This window comes from Zea mays, chromosome 1 (assembly GCF_902167145.1).
Source record: "Zea mays cultivar B73 chromosome 1, Zm-B73-REFERENCE-NAM-5.0, whole genome shotgun sequence".
Taxonomy (NCBI): Eukaryota; Viridiplantae; Streptophyta; class Magnoliopsida; order Poales; family Poaceae; genus Zea; species Zea mays.
In genome coordinates, this window is record NC_050096.1 from 160,303,865 (window position 1) to 160,324,286 (window position 20,422).

Consider the following 20,422-nt stretch of genomic DNA (forward strand, 5'->3'; position numbering starts at 1 on the left):
GTTGTTGAGTGCTATGGTACAACTCTCGTCTTCAGCATTCTTTTTGTGCCCTCAAGGCATTACTAAGAATCAAGCCCTATAAAGAAGAAGAAAGAATTGAGTATGACAATAAAATACTTCGTTTCTAACTTCAAAGTTAACTTTTATACCTTTATTCTATTGTACGCCAGGCTATCAGCAAGTTCATCTTTCGAAAGAACCGAAAAACCTTCTTCAAGTTTCGGAAATCGCATACTCTTAGCTATCTCCCGGCAAACAGATATTTCTTTGTTGTCCGGGAGACAATATAGGAAGTCGTCATCGTTAGTGCCATTAAACACTAAAGCTCCCTTCAGATATTTCAATTTTCGCTCATAGTGTCTGGCTTCCAGAACTTCTTCTTCGGACAACTTCTTCCCCGAAGCATGACGATAAATATAATCAGCATCCTCGACAGCGGCTTCGGGGGCAAGATATTTTGCCCTTTCTGCCGCGTCTTGCCCTTCTGTCATACCAGCATCTGAAGCCTGTTGATCAGTTTTATCTTCAGGCGCGACGGCCTTCGTCTCAATAGGCGCTGCAGGCTCAGCTTCGGCCTCGGCTTGGACTTTAGCAGCTTCAGCAATTTTCTTAATAGGACCAGGGCTCAAGGCCTTTGCGGTCTCCAAGACAGCGTCTAGCACATTGGCCATCCTTCTCCTCTTGGGAGTTGCAGCAGGAGCTTTCTGCACTTCTAGCAATTTTGCCTCTGCTGGAGTACTTAAAATTTCTGGCATTTTCACTATTTTTTCCACCTGTGGCTCTTCGGCCTTATCATCCTCAGCTTCGGCTGGCCCGACTATAGGCACCTTTGGCACTACAATGGCCCCTTCGGCGCTCTGCACATTCGGAGCAGCTTGTTTTACTTCAGCAGTAGAAGAAGTTCCCTCGCCAAATTCAGGCACCACGGCCTGTTCAATGTATCGCGGCCGGTGGGTCAGGACCTTCATCTTCTTGCCCTTCGACACAGTAGTAATGACCGAAGCAATAGTTTTTCTTTTCTTCCCTTGACTTTGCAGTGGGTAGTGATAATCAGGGTATACGAAGCCAATGGCATCAAATACTCTGTTTAATCTTTTCTTCCCTCGGCCCCCGAAGGCTGCGGACAAGGCATCATCTTCGGCTTTGCTATATGCTCCAAGTAGCTTGTTGCTGATAGCCTCAATACTTTTTAGCCAATCATCATTTGGCTCATCAAACCGGTCTCTGAATTTGAAGGTATACTTCAATCAAACCAACCCACCTTCAGTTGACTCGACAATAGTATCCCTCGGCATATCCCAATTTTCTACAAGTGGCCATATTCTGTACGCTATGTGCTCTTGAACTATATCCCTTGTGCCAATAAACGCACAAACGTTGCTAAAAGCCTTTTGGCATGCTTTGTCATTCTGATCGATTGTCACCTTCGGCCTCCGAAGGCCGAATCGAGACCAGATGGGGCGTTGGATGATTTCCTTAATGTCCTCTCTTTCAATCAGATCATTCTTGACATAAAACCATTCTTCCATCCAGGCCCCAGACCATCTTTTCCGGAATGTAGGAACTGGATGGCTTGATTTGGATTGAGCAATGAACCCATAACAACCGAAGTTGTTGTGTTACTGTTCCTTGCCGGTAGCCTTCGTCTCGTACAAAAGTTCATGCATGCTGCAAAAACACCTTGCGCTTGGTTCCAATCCTTGGCTTCTCACAGCCCAAATAAACAAACCCATCATGATTATAGCTTCAGGGGTAAGTTGATGAAGAAAGATCTGAAACGTCTTCAGTACTTCAACCAAGAATCTGCTCAACGGGAACCAAAGCCCTGCTTTCAAAAAGCTTCGGTAAATAACCACCTCATTTACTTCAGGAGTAGGAGTAGCACTGTCTCCTCCAACCCTCACAATAGTCATGTCACGGAAGTATCTTCCTCTCATAGCATCAACGTGACTTTGTTTGATAGTCAATTTTCCAAAGATGGTATTGCTTGGTCGCCACGACCGATCTTCAGAATCTTCGTCTCCAATTTCTGCATCATACTCATCACTATCGTCGGAGTCTTCAGACAGATCCACCAGTATTTCTCTTGTAATTTTTTCTGTGTTCGTTTTTGCCATGGATTCGAAAAAACCAGCGATGAAAGGATCCACAACCTTTTTCTCTTCAAACAGCTTCGTGTCCTCAGTTATCTTCGTCTGCTCAGTCATCTTATTCTCCTCAGACATGGCGAAAACACGTCTTTAAACCGAAGCTCAAAAAGCTTGAAAATTAGGCGAGAGCTAGTGAACAAGAGCTAAAAGTTCATAAAATAACACAAATGGCAGAAATGGCGTATCAAATGCTGCCGGTGTGGGTTCCTATTTTTATGTCTGGCGCTTTGCATCTTGGCGGGCCCCGTCTGTCATTGACTGTTGCTATTCTAGCAAAGGGAAGGTGTTTTTTCGGACCTTCGGCTTAAGGCCTTCGTTCACGTCACAGTCTGAATTCGTTGTTATAACAAATTAATACTGCGAGGGGCTACTGTTGGGGGCCTTCGTCTTTCGAAGGTCCTCAAAAACACGATTAACAATGTTTCCCAAGTATAATATATGTACAGGAACCTTCGGACTCGGAGTGAAGCTATACACAATATGAAAAGCGTGGTCGGGACGAAGGTTGAATCAGTTTCGAAGCTACACGAAGGGAAGCTTCAGCTCAGCAGCAGAAAACGGAACCGACCTAAAGAGGAAAAGACCGATCAGTCCATGATAGTTTGTGTCATGTTTATAGTTATTTGTTGAGGGCATGAATGTAATTTCGACCGGGCTGCGTCCCATGCCTATAAATAGATGAATAGTAACCCCGTACTGTTCACGCTGACTGGTATTCACTTGCACGTCACACTTGGATCTTTGCCTTCTGTCAAGCCGAACATATAAATGTAATTCAATATTGTTTATATTCATTCATGACAATATATTAATGATGTCATATGATTATTCATAATGCTTCTCGTGTTTCATATGCTCCTATTTTCATTATGATATACTGAGATGATGAAGGTATGTCCTTCATAACCTTCGTCTAAAGATCATTATATCCTAAGGGAGATAATGCTCCAAAGGACGAAGGTCTTTAACCATTAATATTTTGTGTTGCCTTGTTCTTAATACATAGCATTTGAGAACAAGTCCCCAACAGTTAGTATTTTCAAAAATTGGCAAAACCCTCTTGAAAACTAAGAGGAGAATTTCATTCAGGGGGAGTTTTGTTAAGTCAAAGGAAAATCATTTGAAACAGGGGGATAAATTTCAAATCTTAAAAATGCTTCTTGCAATCTTATTCATATATCTTTGACTAATTGCAAAAGGATTTTGAAAAGACTTTCCAAAAAGAATTTGCAAAAAAAAACAAGTGGTGCAAGCGTGGTCCAAAATGATAAATAAAAGAAAGCAATCCATGCATATCTAGTGAAACTATACATTGGTTTAATTCCAAGTAACCTATGCACTTACCTTATGCAAACTAGTTCAATTCTGCACTTATATATTTGTTTTGGTCTGTGTTGGCATCAATCACCAAAAAAGGGGAGATTGAAAGGGAAATATGGTTAACCTTTTCCCAGTATTAATTTTGGTGGTTGAATGCCCAACACAAATATTGGACTAACTAGTTTGCTCTAGATTATATGTTCTACAGGTGCATAAAAGTTCAACACAAACCAATAAAAGATTGACGTTAGGGATCAAATTCAAAAGAGCAAGGAAACCGAGTGTGCTCTGGTCTGGCGCACCGGACTGTCCGGTGCACCAAGACCGTACAGAGTCCAACTAGCCACTCTCGGGTTTCAGCATGCACACTCCGCTAAAAATCACCGGACTGTCCGGTGTGCCAACGAAGCAACGACTACTTTGTGCAACAGTCGACTGCAAAAGTACCTGACGTGAGGAACAAAGCGCAGTAGAGTCAGAGCAGAGTCAGAGGCACACCAGACAGTGAACAGTACCTGTCCGGTGCGGCACCGGACTATCCGGTGCCACAAGAGGACAAAGACTCCAACGGTCGACCAGCTCCTAACCCCAACGGTTGGCTGACATGGCGGCACACCGAATAGTGTCCGGTGGCGCACCGGACTGTCCGGTGCGCCCATCGCCAGTAGCCTTCCCAACGGCTACAAATTGGTTGGTGGGTATAAATACCACCCCAACCAGCCATTTCAAAAAGGGGTAGCCCAAGCAACATTCCAAGTCATATAGTTGACATATCCAAGCCCTCCCAATCACCTCCATTCATTGATCCATCTTATACTCAAGATTTAGACCACCACAATCAACACAAGTGCCACAAAAGAGAGATCTAGCAAAAAGGAACTACTTGTGTAAGTTCAGCGATAGTGCCTTGTGAGAATCATTGAGATAAAGTGGGTGCTACATCTTGTGATGATTTGAGCATGGAGTTTTGACTCCCATTCATTGTAAAGCTAGCAAGAGCCCCTTATCTTTGTGGCTGGCCTTGCAGAACCTTCGGTCTTTTTTTGACAAAGAAGAAGAAGCACTCGCCGATCTTGGTGATCGGTGGAGAGAGGGAAAGGGTTGAAAAAGACCCGTCCTTAGTGGACTCCTCAACGGGGATTAGGTTCTTGGTGAACCGAACCTCGGTAAAACAAACCACCCGTGTCTCTTGTGTTAATTGCTTGTGATTTGTTTGTTTTCTTCCTCTCTAAGTTCTCTTGCACTACTCCTTGCTAATATTATTTTGTGTTGCTTCAAGTTAAATTCTCATTTAGAAAAGCAACGCCTTACAAGAAAGAACTTGTGTTAATGCTCTTCTTATCTAAGCCCTCTTGCTTCATTCTCCATAAACTTATTAGTTGTATTGATTTGTCAATTCCGCATTCTTTGAAAGCAACACTCTTTGCAAGCAAAGGAGTAAGTTTTACACTCCGACAATTGTGCATCTTGTTCTAACCACTAATCAAGGGATCAAGTCTGGGTTTAAAGTTATAATTTTCAGATTTTGCCTATTCACCCCCCTCTAGGCGACTTTCAACCACGTCTGCCCCGTCTTCGGTGACTTCGCCATCGTTGAGGGAGCAACGCTGGTCACCGAGCTGTAAAACCCCATGCACCCCATTGCATCCGTCTGTCCCCGATCTAACGGTTCAGATCTGCGGATATCGGTTGCGTCTGCGCGCTTTGCCCCTGGGCCCTGCTTGTCAGTGCCTATGCCCCCTGGCGCTAGGCTCGACTAGTCAGCCCGTCCCCTTGCCCAGTCGCTGACACCCCAGGCCCGCTTGTCAGCACTCGCTTGCGCACGCTCAGATCTAATCCTGGACGTTGATTCGCGATCGCACGGTCGAGGTCAGCCGATCCCCGTTTACAGGGAAAACTTGTTAAAACCCCCCTGGCTTTCTGAATATCAACCCACCGTCCCTAGTTTTCACGTGCTGGCCCCTTTGTATTTGCAGAAAAGCCCCCACACTTTTGTTTTATCGCAAAATTGGACCTAGTTTTGTATTTTGGATTCCAAAACCTGTTTATTTCATATCTTTTGCTTATGAACTCCAAATTGAGTGATTCAAATTGAAAAATGTTCATAAGTTATGCTCTACCTGTTTTAATTATAATCCCTTATTGTTGGCATGTGTTAATTTTATGCCTAGACTAGAGGTTACTGTAAGTGATGGTTTAATTATTAAAAAAGAAAACCCTAATGGTAATTAGATAATCAACCTTGTGAAACTAACAACATGTAAAGTACAAACCTATCCTTGGTATAGTTTTTGTGTCTCATTAAGATAAATGAAGTTAAGTTATGTAATCTATTTTGATAAGTGATACTTAGAGAACCACAAACCTCTAGGTGTAATTTCCCACCCTAGAACCTAGATTTCCCTTTTTGTGTTTTTACTGTTCTTACGAGCTTGTGTTCACTTGTTTGTACATGTTTGGTGTATTGTTTCTTTGTCATTATCCAAATGTGTTGAATGCATGATAGCTTTGCATAGACAACGAGCAGTCCGAGTTTTCCGTGTGTGTTGTCGAAGACCTTCCTGAGCAGCAACCTAGTGAAGGTAAGTGTCCTCTGACCTATTATGTCCTACTTACTTTATAATTCACTGTCTCGCATTATTTAATTGAAACCTAAGGATTGACTAATCTGTATTTATCTTGTCCTTGATTACCTTTTGGGTTATTATTGTTAGCTTCATGCTATTGCTCCACTTTAATCAATGAACATGATGCGAATATTTATGATACAATGTTGTTATTATGATTATGATGATGTTCTTATGGCACTTTAGGGGACTCAGGCTATTTTCCTGAGTACCTCTCCGTAAGGACCTGATTGTTTAGTGACCACCTGGGATAACAGTACAACCATGAGAGTGGAATGGGATGCCCTTAGCTGATTAGTTAGATGAACCTGGGAGTGTAGTTGGCTTTGCCGGAGGGTCGTCAATGGGGGTCGGGGCATAGTGCTCGCTCTGCTAAGGTTGGGTGCCGAGGTTCATTTGATTTGGTTTTGTTAGTCACCCACCTTAGGGAGTACTGTGTTTGTACGACTGGTGAAACCTAACGAGCAACTATGCACCAAAGGAGTCTTTGTAAAGGCTACGTAGTGAATCCCTGTCCATTCACCTTGGTAGTGAAGATTGGGTCTGGACAACCTAGGCTGGAAAGGGAATCACGGCTCGTGGGTAAAGTGTGCAACCTCTGCAGAGTGTTAGAAACTGGTATATTAGCCATGCTCACGGTTAAGAGCAGCCTTGAGATCCTCTTTGATTAGAATAACTTTGGATACTTTGTGATGATGATTAATGGTGATGATTATAATTATGATATCTGGTATTTCCTCTTGGAGTGAGTACTTTTGGGTAATAACTGGGTTTATTAATAAAACTTGGCTTACTACTAGTAATAAATACCTGACCAACTAAAAGCAACTGCTTTAACCCTAACTCGACATACAACTAGTCCACTTTAGCCAAACGAGACATTTGCTCAGTACGTTGATGTGTACTCACCCTTGCTTTAAAAACCACACCACCCAGGTTGCCCCCATTGCAATCAGTGCTCAGGAGGGGATGCAGGCAACATGGAGGACTTCGAAGAGTTTTAGCACTATGATGAGTTCTAGTTGTGTTAGTGGCAAACCCCCAGTCAACTGCTTGTGAAGGCCTTATCTCTACGTTTCGTATTCCGCACTTTGATTATGTTTATGACAAATGTTAAGTTAATGACTCTGTGGATGTCTTGGACATCTTGATGTAATAAAGTACCTTTTCCACTATTTATTTTGAGCAATGTGTGATGATGTCCAACTATGTAATCACTGTGTACGTGAGTTTCTGATCCTGGCACGTACAAGGTTCGCATTCGGTTTACCTTCTGTTGGGGGCCTTCGTCTTCCGAAGGTCCTCAAAAACACGATTAACAATGTTTCCCAAGTATAATATATGTACAGGAACCTTCGGACTCGGAGTGAAGCTATACACAATATGAAAAGCGTGGTTGGGACGAAGGTTGAACCATTTCCGAAGCTACGCGCAGGGAAGCTTCGGCTCAGCAGCAGAAAACGGAACCGACCTAAAGAGGAAAAGACCGATCAGTCCATGATAGTTCGTGTCATGTTTATAGTTATTTGTTGAGGGCATGAATGTAATTTCGACCGGGCTGCGTCCCGTGCCTATAAATAGATAAACAGTAACCCCGTACTGTTCATGCTGACTTGTATTCACTTGCACGTCACACTTGGATTTTTGCCTTCTGTCAAGCCGAAGGTATAAATGTAATTCAATATTGTTTATATTCATTCATGACAATATATTAATGATGTCATATGATTATTCATAATGCTTCTCGTGTTTCATATGCTCCTATTTTCATTATGATATACTGAGATGTGAAGGTATGTCCTTCATAACCTTCGTCTGAAGATCATTATATCCTAAGGGAGATAATGCTTCGAAGGACGAAGGTCTTTAACCATTAATATTTTGTGTTGCCTTGTTCTTAATTCATAGCATTTTAAAATAAGTCCCCAACACCTTCCAAAACCGGGTGTGACAAGAATGGAATGCATTTTGATAGTAGCGATAATCATGTATTCATTAACGAGCAAATTCATAAGAATGCCCAGGCTACTACTGTGTTGTTCGCATCTCTATGCAGAGATGAGTACAATAAATTTAGTGGCTTGGACAATGCCAAGCAAATATGGGATACCCTCAAAATCTCTCACGAGGGTAACGACGCCACCGTGATTACCAAAATGGACTTGGTGGAAGGTGAGCTTGGGAGATTCGCCATGAAAAGGGGAGAGGATCCAACCAAAACATACAACAGGATCAAGACCCTGGTCAACAAGATTCGGAGTTACAGGAGCACAAGATGGATGGATCATGATGTCGTTCGACTCCTGCTAAGGTCATTTACTGTTATTGACCCTCATCTTGTAAACCTTATCCATGAGAATCCCAGGTACACTAAGATGACGCCCGAGGAAATTCTTGGAAAATTTCTGAGTGGGCGCATGATGGTAAAGGAAGCAAGGTATGTTGATGATATCGCAAATGGTCCGCTTCTAGTCTACGAACCACAGCCTGTTGCCCTCAAGGCAACAAGCAGCAAGGAGGAGCTACCTAACAAGGTGGCACATGTGGAGGCTGTTGGGCTCAATGAAGAAGAAATGACGATTGTAATCAAGCGCTTCAAGACCGCTTTGAAAGTGCGCAAGGAGTATCCCAACAAGAACAAATCAAAGGGAAAGCGCTCCTGCTTCAAATGCGGTAAGTACGGTCATTTTATTGCACACTGCCCCGATAATGAAAATGACAAGGGACAAGAAAAGAAATGGAAGAAGGAGAAGAACTATAGGAAGGAGAAGGGCGAGTGTCACACCCGGATTTAAGGGACAAAGCCGGGTGCATCTCATATATGCGCCAAAGAAGACAACACATATAGTAACAGAGTGTATAGAGATAAATGTCACAATATAATTAGAGTACTTATTACATAGCGGAAGTCTTACAAAATAAAAGATAAATATAAACCGAACTAAAGTTCATCCTTGGCGCCATAAAGTCAACTAGGAGACGCCACCTAGATTAAGTCGAACTCCTCGTGGTGTGGCTCCACTTGAACCACATGTTCTTCTCCTGTGGGGGGGGTGTGAGACAGCAAGGGTGAGCTCACACATGTTCATCACTCAACAAGTTCTGGGGAATAATGTGCATGAACTCACCAAAGGTGTGAGTTCATGTGATTTGTAAGGCTGATCAACAATAGAGGTTAAAGCCGAGCATTGCTTTTAATAAGTTGATCAAATTTTATTAGCAGTTACTAAATGTAAGTAGATACCAAACCATAATAAGAATAATAGAACAAAATTAATAAATAATCCCATGCAATGCATATTACAATTTGAATTTAGTTCATAGTTTAATCATGCGAGAGCCCTGAGCTGCTTTTGACCGTGAGCTCAGCTAGTATACCAGTTTTACACTCTGCAGAGGTTGTACCCTGCACCCACAAGTCATGTTACCCATCTGCCAAGGGGTCATGAGTCCCATACACCTCTACCAAGGAAGCGAGGTAGGGTAACACTACAAGGCCTTTACAAAGTTCCACTAGCTTATGAAAACCCGCTACAGTTTATGGGAAGAGCACTTGTAAGAATCCCTCGTCTGACCGCCATCGCAGCAAAATCAACCCGAGAACCTCCATGCATGCAACTCCCCTACTGCCCTTGCCCCTTTTGGGTATTGTAGTCTTCCACTAGCTATCCTAATTAGTCAACCAAGGGCGTCCCATTGCACCCTTGTGGTGGCACATGTTTCTCAAGTTAAGCGTCCCATTCCACCCTTGTGGTGGCACATGTTGCTTAACTTGAGAAACACGTGCCACCACAAGGGTGGAATGGGACTCCCTTGGCTGACTAATTAGGAAAGCTAGTGGAAGACTACCTTACCCGAAAGCGGCAAGGGCAGTAGGGGAGTTGCATGCAAGGAGGTTCTCGGGTTGATTTTGCTGCGATGGCGGTCAGACGGGGGATTCTTGCAAGTGCTCTTCCCATAAACTGTAGCGGGTTTTCAGAAGCTAGTGGAACTTTGTAAAGGCATCGTAGTGTTGCCCTGCCTCGCTTCCTTGGTAGAGGTGTATGGGAGTTGCGATCCCTTGGCAGATGGGTAACATGACTTGTGGGTACAGGGTACAACCTCTGCAAAGTGTAAAACTGGTATACTAGCCGAGCTCACGGTCATGAGCAGCTCAGGACTCTCACATGATTAAATGATGGAACCTAAATTCAATTTGTCATTTTCATTTGCATGGGATTATTTATTAATTTTGTTCTATTATTTATTATGGTTTGGTATTTACTTATACTTAGTAACTGCTAATAAAATTTGACCAACTTATTTAAAGCAATGCTCAGCTTTAACCCCTATTGTTGATCAGCTTTACACATCACATGAACTCCCACCTTTGGTGAGTTCAGGCCACATTATTCCCCACAACTTGTTGAGCGATGAACATGTGTGAGCTCACCCTTGCTGTCTCACACCCCCACCGGAGAAGAACAGGTGGTTCAAGAGGAGCCACACAACGAGGAGTTTGATTCGATCTAGGTGGCGTCTCCTAGTTGACTTGCGCTAAGGACGATCCTTAGTTTGTTTTATATTTATCCTTTATTTTGTAAGACTTCCGCTACGTAATAAATACTCTGGTTATATTGTGACATTTATCTCTATACACTTTGTTATTATATATGTTGTCTTCTTTGGCGCATGTATGAGATGCACCTGGCTTTGTCCCTTAAAACTAGGTGTGACAATTAGCCGTTGGATTAAAACCTATGGTCACGATTAGATCTAATAGCGCTTATACCAGTACGCAACCCAGACCCTTGGATCCAAGATCGTCGCCCGAGATCCTGCCACGCCCGAGCCATCCCTCAGCCCTCGGATCACCGATCGGACGGACCGCGCGTTTGAACCCAAACATTTTCCCCACGGTCAAATCCCCATCGTCCAAACTCGGATGGATGGCTCTGGAGATAGTCATCTTCCTCCCCAATGATCGAGCTCCCCGCGCAAAACAACCGCGACAGCGACTCGCCGATGACCGGTTAAAGTGGTGCCCCGGCCATCCTCGGTTTATCCAAATACTCTAAAACGCGGAAGAGATTAACACAAGTTCATTGGGAGAAACCATACCGACGTTGGTGGCGCACCGAGCTCTGCCCACGGAGAGCGGGAATTCTGCCACGATTCGAAGCTCCGTTGAGAAATTGGACAGTGGCCCGCCCACGATTCGTCACGGTAGGTTTCAATCCCAAATCAACGTACACCGGTGATCCCCACCGACCCCTACGTCACTGGTCGAATGCAGATGCGCACCTTGCACCGGTGCGGAGCGGCTTCCTCGGCCCCCCTTCTCTGGTTCCAGCGTCTCACCATGGTGCAAGGTGCGGCTAGCGGGTTTGCGTTGGCAGAGGCATGGGCAAGGAACGGTCTTATACCCAGATGCGCGAGGGGGGAAACAAGTCCTCGTGCCGGATCCCCAGCGAGATCCACGCACGCGATAATGGCGAGGCGGTTTCGTCCGAGCACGAAGCGGAGCTAATCCCGGGTCTTATGGCCGGGTTGTGAACGTGGGGGGATTCGTGGCCAGTGATTTCTCCGGGGAGCGTCGCCGCGCAATCCGCGCTGCTTGTTGACGCGTGGGCGGGATGACCAGTGGGCCCCGCTTGTCACATGAATGCGCCACAGATACGGGGGCGTTGCACACAGAAGAGGACACTGGCGTGCTAGCCCCGCTTGTAGGCGAGCAACAGAGTGGTGAAGTGTGGGCTGCGCGGGAAAATCCCCTCGTGGGCCGAGAACCAGGGATAGGGCCCATGCATAGTTTTCTTTTATATTTTCGTTTCTCTTCACTTTCAAATTTTAAATCTCAAATTTGAATTCATATGTGTGAAGTTCATACTTAGGTCAATTGTACAATTTCAAATATTAATATAACCAATTTTATATTTACTTATACATCCATATCCTTTATTTTGTATAGTTTTCCCTTCTCTTTCTCAAATTTCAAAATTCCACCTTTGGGTTAAATCCCAATTCTCATCTCATTATTATATTCCCATATTATTCTTTTTTTTGAATTTACAAAATTCCTATTCCAATCTAAGATAAAGTTTAGGAATTCACATTTTTAATACATACTCCAAATCAATTATGAAACAATAGATATATGTTTATTTTAATTGATTAAATGTTTGAAATATGAGACACACTCATATTGTTCCTTTCTTTTTAGGAAAATGGTATTTTGATTGTGGGACAAAAATTTAAAATTACTTCAAACTTGAATATTCATGTAAATAAATGCTTATGATGCATCATTTAATGAAATGCATATTCATTTAGTTGAATAGGAAACTTTTATATACGTCTTTTTCTAAAATAATTCTTGGTTTTCAAAATTCAGTCCTCAATTTTCAATACTCAAGTGTAATTTGAGATATCTGAATTTACTATTTTATTTATTCATATATTTATTTTATTATTTTTCTTATACACATTTTGGGCCTTACAAATTCTACCCCCCTTAACAGAAATCTCGTCCTCGAGATTTGTAAGAAAAGGGTGTATAGCCATGTTATCTCAAAACATATGCACAAACAAAATCTCGGCATGATGCATAATTTATTAGCAACACATAGGGTCAATTAGACCTTATTATTCCTCCTAACATAGTATCATACCAACTACTAACTAAAGTAACACTTGGATCTTACAAATAGTAGTATATATATATGTTTATGTAGCTTGGTGGAGCTGGTGGTGGTGGAGGAGGTAGTGGGCGTTGTTGTTGTTGTCTTTCCAACCGTGCTTGCCTCGTTTCTTGACGTATCTCCAGCCGGTCCTGACATATTTCCTAGCGTTCTTGCCTTATATGATTTTGCATTTCGGTAACCATGTTTGCCATTTGTTGTATTACCCTCATTTGGGCGGCAACCACTTGATCGATTCCAACCGGTGGAGGATCTGGAGGATTCATTTCTGTTTGCTATTGCCTGATAATCTTCCCTTCCTGGTATTGACCATGAGAGTTAGAAGCATATGGTAGGATAGTTTTGCAATGAAAAGTATTTGATAAGCATAATGAATAGGCTAGTAGCTAGTTATGGTCTGAAGATTCTTTAGCAGGGCTTAATCTTTGTTTTATGTCCATATTGGGGTAACTAGTCGTATAAGGTGAATACCAAAGGTAGGATATAATTTTGTCAAGATAAGATAGTCTACATGATGTAGGTTAAAAGTTTGTTTGATGTTAGGTGGGGATAGATAGATTATACAATCCATCATGATCTATGGGTTGGGTTAGCTCATGGTTGACTTGATCTAATGTGCTAAGTTAAGTTAACACCTGGCTAGAAGGGTCCAAGTACCACTAATCTGTTTAAGCAAACCACATTGGATTAGATCACACTAGATTCCATAATATTATTTAAGAATATAATTTAGTTAAGCATATCAAGCTGACTTTATCTTTATGAAATTCTAGTGTATATATATATATATTTCTAAGTGGAACTTCCAATTAGTATATTTTTTATACACTTAAAATTCTTCATGCCATTAGCAGGTATAGCATAGAAAACAAGGGTACATCAGATTTTAGCTATTAGGTGAGTGTAGAGCAGGTTTGGGGTAAAAGAAAGTTAGGTAAGTAAGACTTTTATTCCGGGTGGTGGATCTTGATTCATCCGAGGATCTGTTTTTACTCATATCCTTCATTGTCGAGGTTATATTTCTTCTTGGGTCTAATTTAGGGACCATCTGTCGTGGTGTTGGATGTCATTATCTAAGTTGGGATAACAATTGCGGTATATCGGGTAGGTAGATTGCACAGAGTTTTACTTTGCTTGTAAGATAAATGGGTTGGGCAACCTATAACGTAGGCTAGGTCGTGGTTCCACGGACGAGTTGGTCTAAGACACCAATTTAGGTTTTAAAGCCCATTTATATGAATATGGTCTAATCTATGTTACCAGTGTTAACGAACTTGTTTAAGTAACTCCCTTTAGATTGGATCATATTAGATTAGGTAGGGTCCAGGTTAGATTGGATATAACTAGATCAGACTAGTTTAAGTTAGGTAGATCTACGAGGGTAAGATATATCTTATTAGGATATGTTAGAACCCTTTTGAGATAAGATTAATTATATAGTGTAGGTAGACCAGAATCTCTGTTAGGTTAAAACAGAGACGTTATGCAACTATCGAGTGGTTAAGGTAGTTGCATATGGCTAGGTTGGACTAAGACTCCAATTTAGGTTAAAACATATTTATAAGAGTAGGATCCAATCTTATTTTACCAGTTTTATCTAACATGTTTGTCCATTAGATTAGATCTTACTAGATTAGATGGGATCTGAATTAAATTGGTGTAATCAGATTAGACTAGAAAAGATCTACTTAATTTATTTTGGAATAGATCATGTTGGTTACACCATTATGAGATAAGCAAAGTGGTGGAGATAAGTATGCTTATTAGGACAAGATGAGTCTCTAAGAATAAGATATAATCTTTTGAGATTAGTTAGATCTATTAGGGTAAGATAAAAATCTTTTCGAGATAAGATGGATCTATTAAGATAAGAGAGAACCTTTCAAGATAAGATGGATCTATTCGATATATTCTAGTGGGGGTACTTTTAGTTGGTCTAGTTTATCTTATAAACAATTTAAGAGGATAAGAAATTTTTTTACACAAGATGAACCGATTAGGATAAGATAGATTCCTTTAAGTTAAGAGGGATCTATTTGAAAGGGAATTAGGCTTACACCTAGTCCCTAATTAATTTTGGTGGTTGAATTACCCAACACAAATCTTTGGACTAACTAGTTTGCCCAAGTGTATAGATTATACAGGTGTAAAAGGTTCACACTCAGCCAATAAAAAGATCAAGTTTTGGATTCAACAAAGGAGCAAAGAGGCAACCGAAGGCACCTCTGGTCTGGAGGCACCGGACTGTCCGGTGTGCACCAGAGGACTCCAACTCGAACTCGCCACCTTCGGGAATTTCTGAGGCCGGCGCGCTATAATTCACCGGACTGTCCGGTGTACACCGGACAGTGTCCGGTGCTCTAAGGAAGCGCGGCCTCCGGAACTCGCCAGCCTCGGGAATGCGCAGCAGCCGCTCCGCTATAATTCACCGGACATGTCCGGTGTACACCGGACTGTCCGGTGAACCAGCAGAGCAACGGCTATTCGGCGCCAACGGCTACCTGCGGCGCATTTAATGCGCGCTCTGCGCGCGCAGAAGGCAGGCGCGCCCATACTGGCGCACCGGACAATGAACAGGAGTTGTCCGGTGTGCACCGGACACCCAGGCGGGCCCAGAAGTCAGAAGCTCCAACGGTCAGAATCCAACGGCATTGATGACGTGGCGGGGGCACCGGACATGTCCGGTGTGCACCGGACTGTCCGGTGCGCCATCGAACAGACAGCCTCCACCAACGGTCAAGTTTGGTGGTTGGGGCTATAAATACCCCAACCACCCCACCATTCATTGCATCCAAGTTTTCCACTTCTCAACCACTTACAAGAGCTAGGCATTCAATTCTAGACACACCAAAGAGATCAAATCCTCTCCAACTCCACACAAAGCTTTAGTGATTAGCGAGAGAGATTTGCCGTGTTCTTTTGAGCTCTTGCGCTTGGATTGCTTTCTTCCTTCTTGATTTTTTCATTGCAATCAAACTCACTTGTAATTGAGGCAAGAGACACCAAACTTGTGGTGGTACTTGTGGGAACTTTGTGTTCCAAGTGATTGAGAAGAGAAAGCTCACTCGATCCGAGGGATCGTTTGAGAGAGGGAAGGGTTGAAAGAGACCCGGCCTTTGTGGCCTCCTCAACGGAGAGTAGGTTTGCAAGAACCGAACCTCGGTAAAACAAATCCGCGTGTCACACTCTTCATTTGCTTGCGATTTGTTTTGCACTCTCTCTCACGGACTCGTTTATATTTCTAACGCTAACCCGGCTTGTAGTTGTGTTTATATTTGTAAATTTCAGTTTCGCCCTATTCACCCCCCCTCTAGGCAACTATCAATTGGTATCAGAGCCCGGTGCTTCATTAGAGCCTAACCGCTCGAAGTGATGTCGGGAGATCACGCCAAGAAGTAGATGGAGACCGGCGAAAAGCCCACTACAAGCCACGGGAGCACTTCATCGGAAGAGTCCCGCACCAAGAGGAGGGAGAAAAAGAAGAGTTCCTCCAACAAAGGGAAGGAGAAGAAATCTTCTTCTCACCACAAAGAGAAGAAGGAAAAATCTTCTTCCCACAAGCCGCATCGGAGTGAGGACAAGCCAAAGAGGATGAGGAAAGTGGTCTACTACGAGACCGACACTTCATCAACATCGACCTCCGGCTCCGATGCACCCTCCGTAACTTCTAAACGCCAAGGGCGTAAGAAGTTTAGTAAGATCCCCCTACACTACCCTCGCATTTCTAAACATGCACCTTTGCTTTCCGTCCCATTAGGCAAACCTCCAACTTTTGATGGTGAAGATTATGCTAGGTGGAGTGATTTAATGCGATTTCATCTAACCTCGCTCCACAAAAGTATATGGGATGTTGTTGAGTTTGGTGCACAGGTACCGTCCGTAGGGGATGAAGACTATGATGAGGATGAGGTGGCCCAAATCGAGCACTTCAACTCTCAAGCAACAACAATACTCCTCGCCTCTTTAAGTAGAGAGGAGTATAACAAAGTTCAAGGGTTGAAGAGCGCCAAGGAAGTTTGGGATGTGCTCAAAACCGCGCACGAGGGAGATGAGCTCACAAAGATCACCAAGCGGGAAACGATCGAGGGTGAGCTCGGTCGGTTTCGGCTTCGCAAAGGGGAGGAGCCACAGAACATGTACAACCGGCTCAAGACCTTGGTGAACCAAGTGCGCAACCTCGGGAGCAAGAAGTGGGACGACCATGAAGTGGTTAAGGTTATTCTAAGATCTCTCATTTTCCTTAACCCCACTCAAGTTCAATTAATTCGTGGTAATCCTAGATATACTAAAATGACCCCCGAGGAAGTTATCAGGAATTTTGTAAGTTTTGAGTGCATGATCGAAGGCTCGAGGAAGATCAATGAGCTTGATGATCCCTCCACATCCGAAGCTCAACCCGTCGCATTCAAGGCGACGGAAGAAAAGAAGGAGGAGTCTACACCAAGTAGACAACCAATCGACGCCTCCAAGCTTGACAATGAGGAAATGGCGCTCGTCATCAAGAGCTTCCGCCAAATCCTCAAACAAAGGAGAGGGAAAGATTACAAGTCCCGCTCCAAGAAGGTTTGCTACAAGTGTGGTAAGCCCGGTCACTTTATAGCTAAATGTCCATTATCAAGTGATAGTGACAGGGGCGACGACAAGAAGGGGAGAAGAAAGGAGAAGAAGAGGTACTACAAGAAGAAGGGCGGTGATGCCCATGTTTGTCGGGAGTGGGATTCCGACGAAAGCTCAAGCGACTCCTCCGACGACGAGGACGCCGCCAACATCGCCGTCACCAAGGGACTCCTCTTCCCCAACGTCGGCCACAAGTGCCTCATGGCAAAGGACGGCAAAAAGAAGGTTAAATCTAAATCCTCCACTAAATATGAATCCTCTAGTGATGATAATGCTAGTGATGAGGAAGATAATTTGCGTACTCTTTTTGCCAACCTCAACATGCAACAAAAAGAAAAACTTAATGAATTGATTAGTGCCATCCATGAAAAGGATGATCTCTTGGACACCCAAGAGGACTTCCTAATCAAGGAAAATAAAAAGCATGTTAAGGTTAAAAATGCTTACGCTCTAGAAGTAGAAAAATGTCAAAAACTATCTAGTGAGCTAAGCACTTGCCATGAGATGATTGACAACCTTAGACATGAAAATGCTAGTTTAAATACTAAGGTTGATTCACATGTTTGTAACGTTTCAATTTCCAATCCTAGAGATAATAATGATGATTTGCTTGCTAGGATTGAAGAATTAAACATTTCTCTTGCTAGCCTTAGAGTAGAAAATGAAAATTTAATTGCTAAGGCTAAAGAACTAGATGTTTGCAACGTTACAATTTCCGATCTTAGAGATAATAATGATATATTGCATGCTAAGATCGTTGAACTTAATTCATGCAAATCCTCTACCTCTAGTGTTGAGCATGTTTCTATTTGTACTAGATGTAGAGATATTAACATTGATGCTATACATGATCACATGGCTTTAATTAAACAACAAAATGATCATATAGCTAAATTAAATGCTAAAACTGCTGAGCATAACTTAGAGAATGAAAAATTTAAATTTGCTAAAAGTATGCTCTATAATGGGAGACGCCCTGGCATCAAGGATGACATTGGCTTCCAAAGGGGAGACAATGTCAGACTTAGTGCCCCTCCTAAAAGATTGTCCAACTTTGTTAAGGGCAAGGCTCCCATGCCTCAGGATAACGAGGGTTACATTTTATACCCTGCCGGTTATCCCGAGGACAAAATTAGGAAAATTCATTCTAGGAAGTCTCACTCTGGTTCTAATCATGCTTTTATGTATAAGAGTGAGACATCTAGCTCTAGGCAACCAACCCATGCTAAGTTGCCTAAGAAGAAAATTCCTAATGCATCAAATGTACATAGCATTTCATTTAAGACTTTTGATGCATCTTATGTGTTGACTAACAAATCCGGCAAAGTAGTTGCCAAGTTTGTAGGGGGCAAACACAAGGGCTCAAAGACTTGTGTTTGGGTACCCAAAGTTCTTGTTTCTAATGCCAAAGGACCCAAAACCGTTTGGGTACCTAAAGTCAAGAACTAAACTTGTTTTGTAGGTTTATGCATCCGGGGGCTCAAGTTGGATCATCGACAGCGGGTGCACAAACCACATGACTGGGGAGAAGAAAATGTTCTCCTCCTATGAGAAAAACCAAGATCCCCAACGAGCCATCACATTCGGGGATGGAAATCAAGGTTTGGTCAAAGGATTGGGTAAAATTGCTATATCTCCTGACCATTCTATTTTCAATGTTTTTCTTGTAGATTCTTTAGATTACAATTTGCTTTCTGTATCTCAATTATGCAAAATGGGCTACAACTGTCTTTTCACTGATATAGGTGTCACTGTCTTTAGAAGAAGTGATGATTCAATAGCATTTAAGGGTGTGTTAGAGGGTCAGCTATACTTAGTAGATTTTGATAAAGCTGAACTCGACACATGCTTAATTGCTAAGACTAACATGGGTTGGCTCTGGCACCGCCGACTAGCCCATGTTGGGATGAAGAATCTTCATAAGCTTCTAAAGGGAGAGCACATTTTAGGACTAACCAATGTTCATTTTGAGAAAGACAGGATTTGTAGCGCATGCCAGGCAGGAAAGCAGGTTGGAGCCCATCATCCACACAAAAACATCATGACGACCGACAGGCCGCTTGAGCTACTCCACATGGACCTATTCGGCCCGATTGCTTACATAAGCATCGGCGGGAGTAAGTATTGTCTTGTATTTGTGGATGATTATTCTCGCTTCACTTGGGTATTCTTTTTACAGGAAAAATGTCAAACCCAAGAGACCTTAAAGGGATTCTTGAGACGGGCTCAAAATGAGTTCGGCTTAAGGATCAAGAAAATTAGAAGTGACAACGGGACGGAGTTCAAGAACTCTCAAATTGAAGGTTTCCTTGAGGAGGAGGGCATCAAGCATGAGTTCTCTTCTCCCTACACGCCACAACAAAATGGTGTAGTGGAAAGGAAGAATCGAACTCTACTGGACATGGCAAGAACCATGCTTGATGAGTACAAGACTTCTGATCGGTTTTGGGCCGAGGCGGTCAACACCGCTTGCTACGCCATCAACCGGTTATATCTACACCGAATCCTCAAGAAGACATCCTATGAACTCCTAACCGGTAAAAAGCCAAACATCTCATATTTTAGAGTTTTTGGTAGCAAATGCTTTATTCTTGTTAAGAGAGGTAGAAAATCTAAATTTGCTCCTAAAACTGTAGAAGGCTTTTTACTTGGTTATGACTCAAACACAAGGGCATATAGGGTCTTTAACAAGTCCACTGGACTAGTTGAAGTCTCATGTGACGTTGTGTTTGATGAAACTAACGGCTCTCAAGTAGAGCAAGTTGATCTTGATGAGACAGGTATTGAAGAGGCTCCATGCATCGCACTAAGGAACATGTCCATTGGGGATGTGTGTCCTAAGGAATCCTAAGAGCCTCCAAATGCACAAGATCAACCGTCCTCCTCCACGCAAGCATCTCCACCAACTCAAAATGAGGATGAAGCTCGAATTGATGAAGAAGATCAATCAAATGAGCCACCTCAAGATGACGGCAATGATCAAGGGGGAGATGCAAATGATCAAGAAAAGGAGGATGAGCAAGAACCA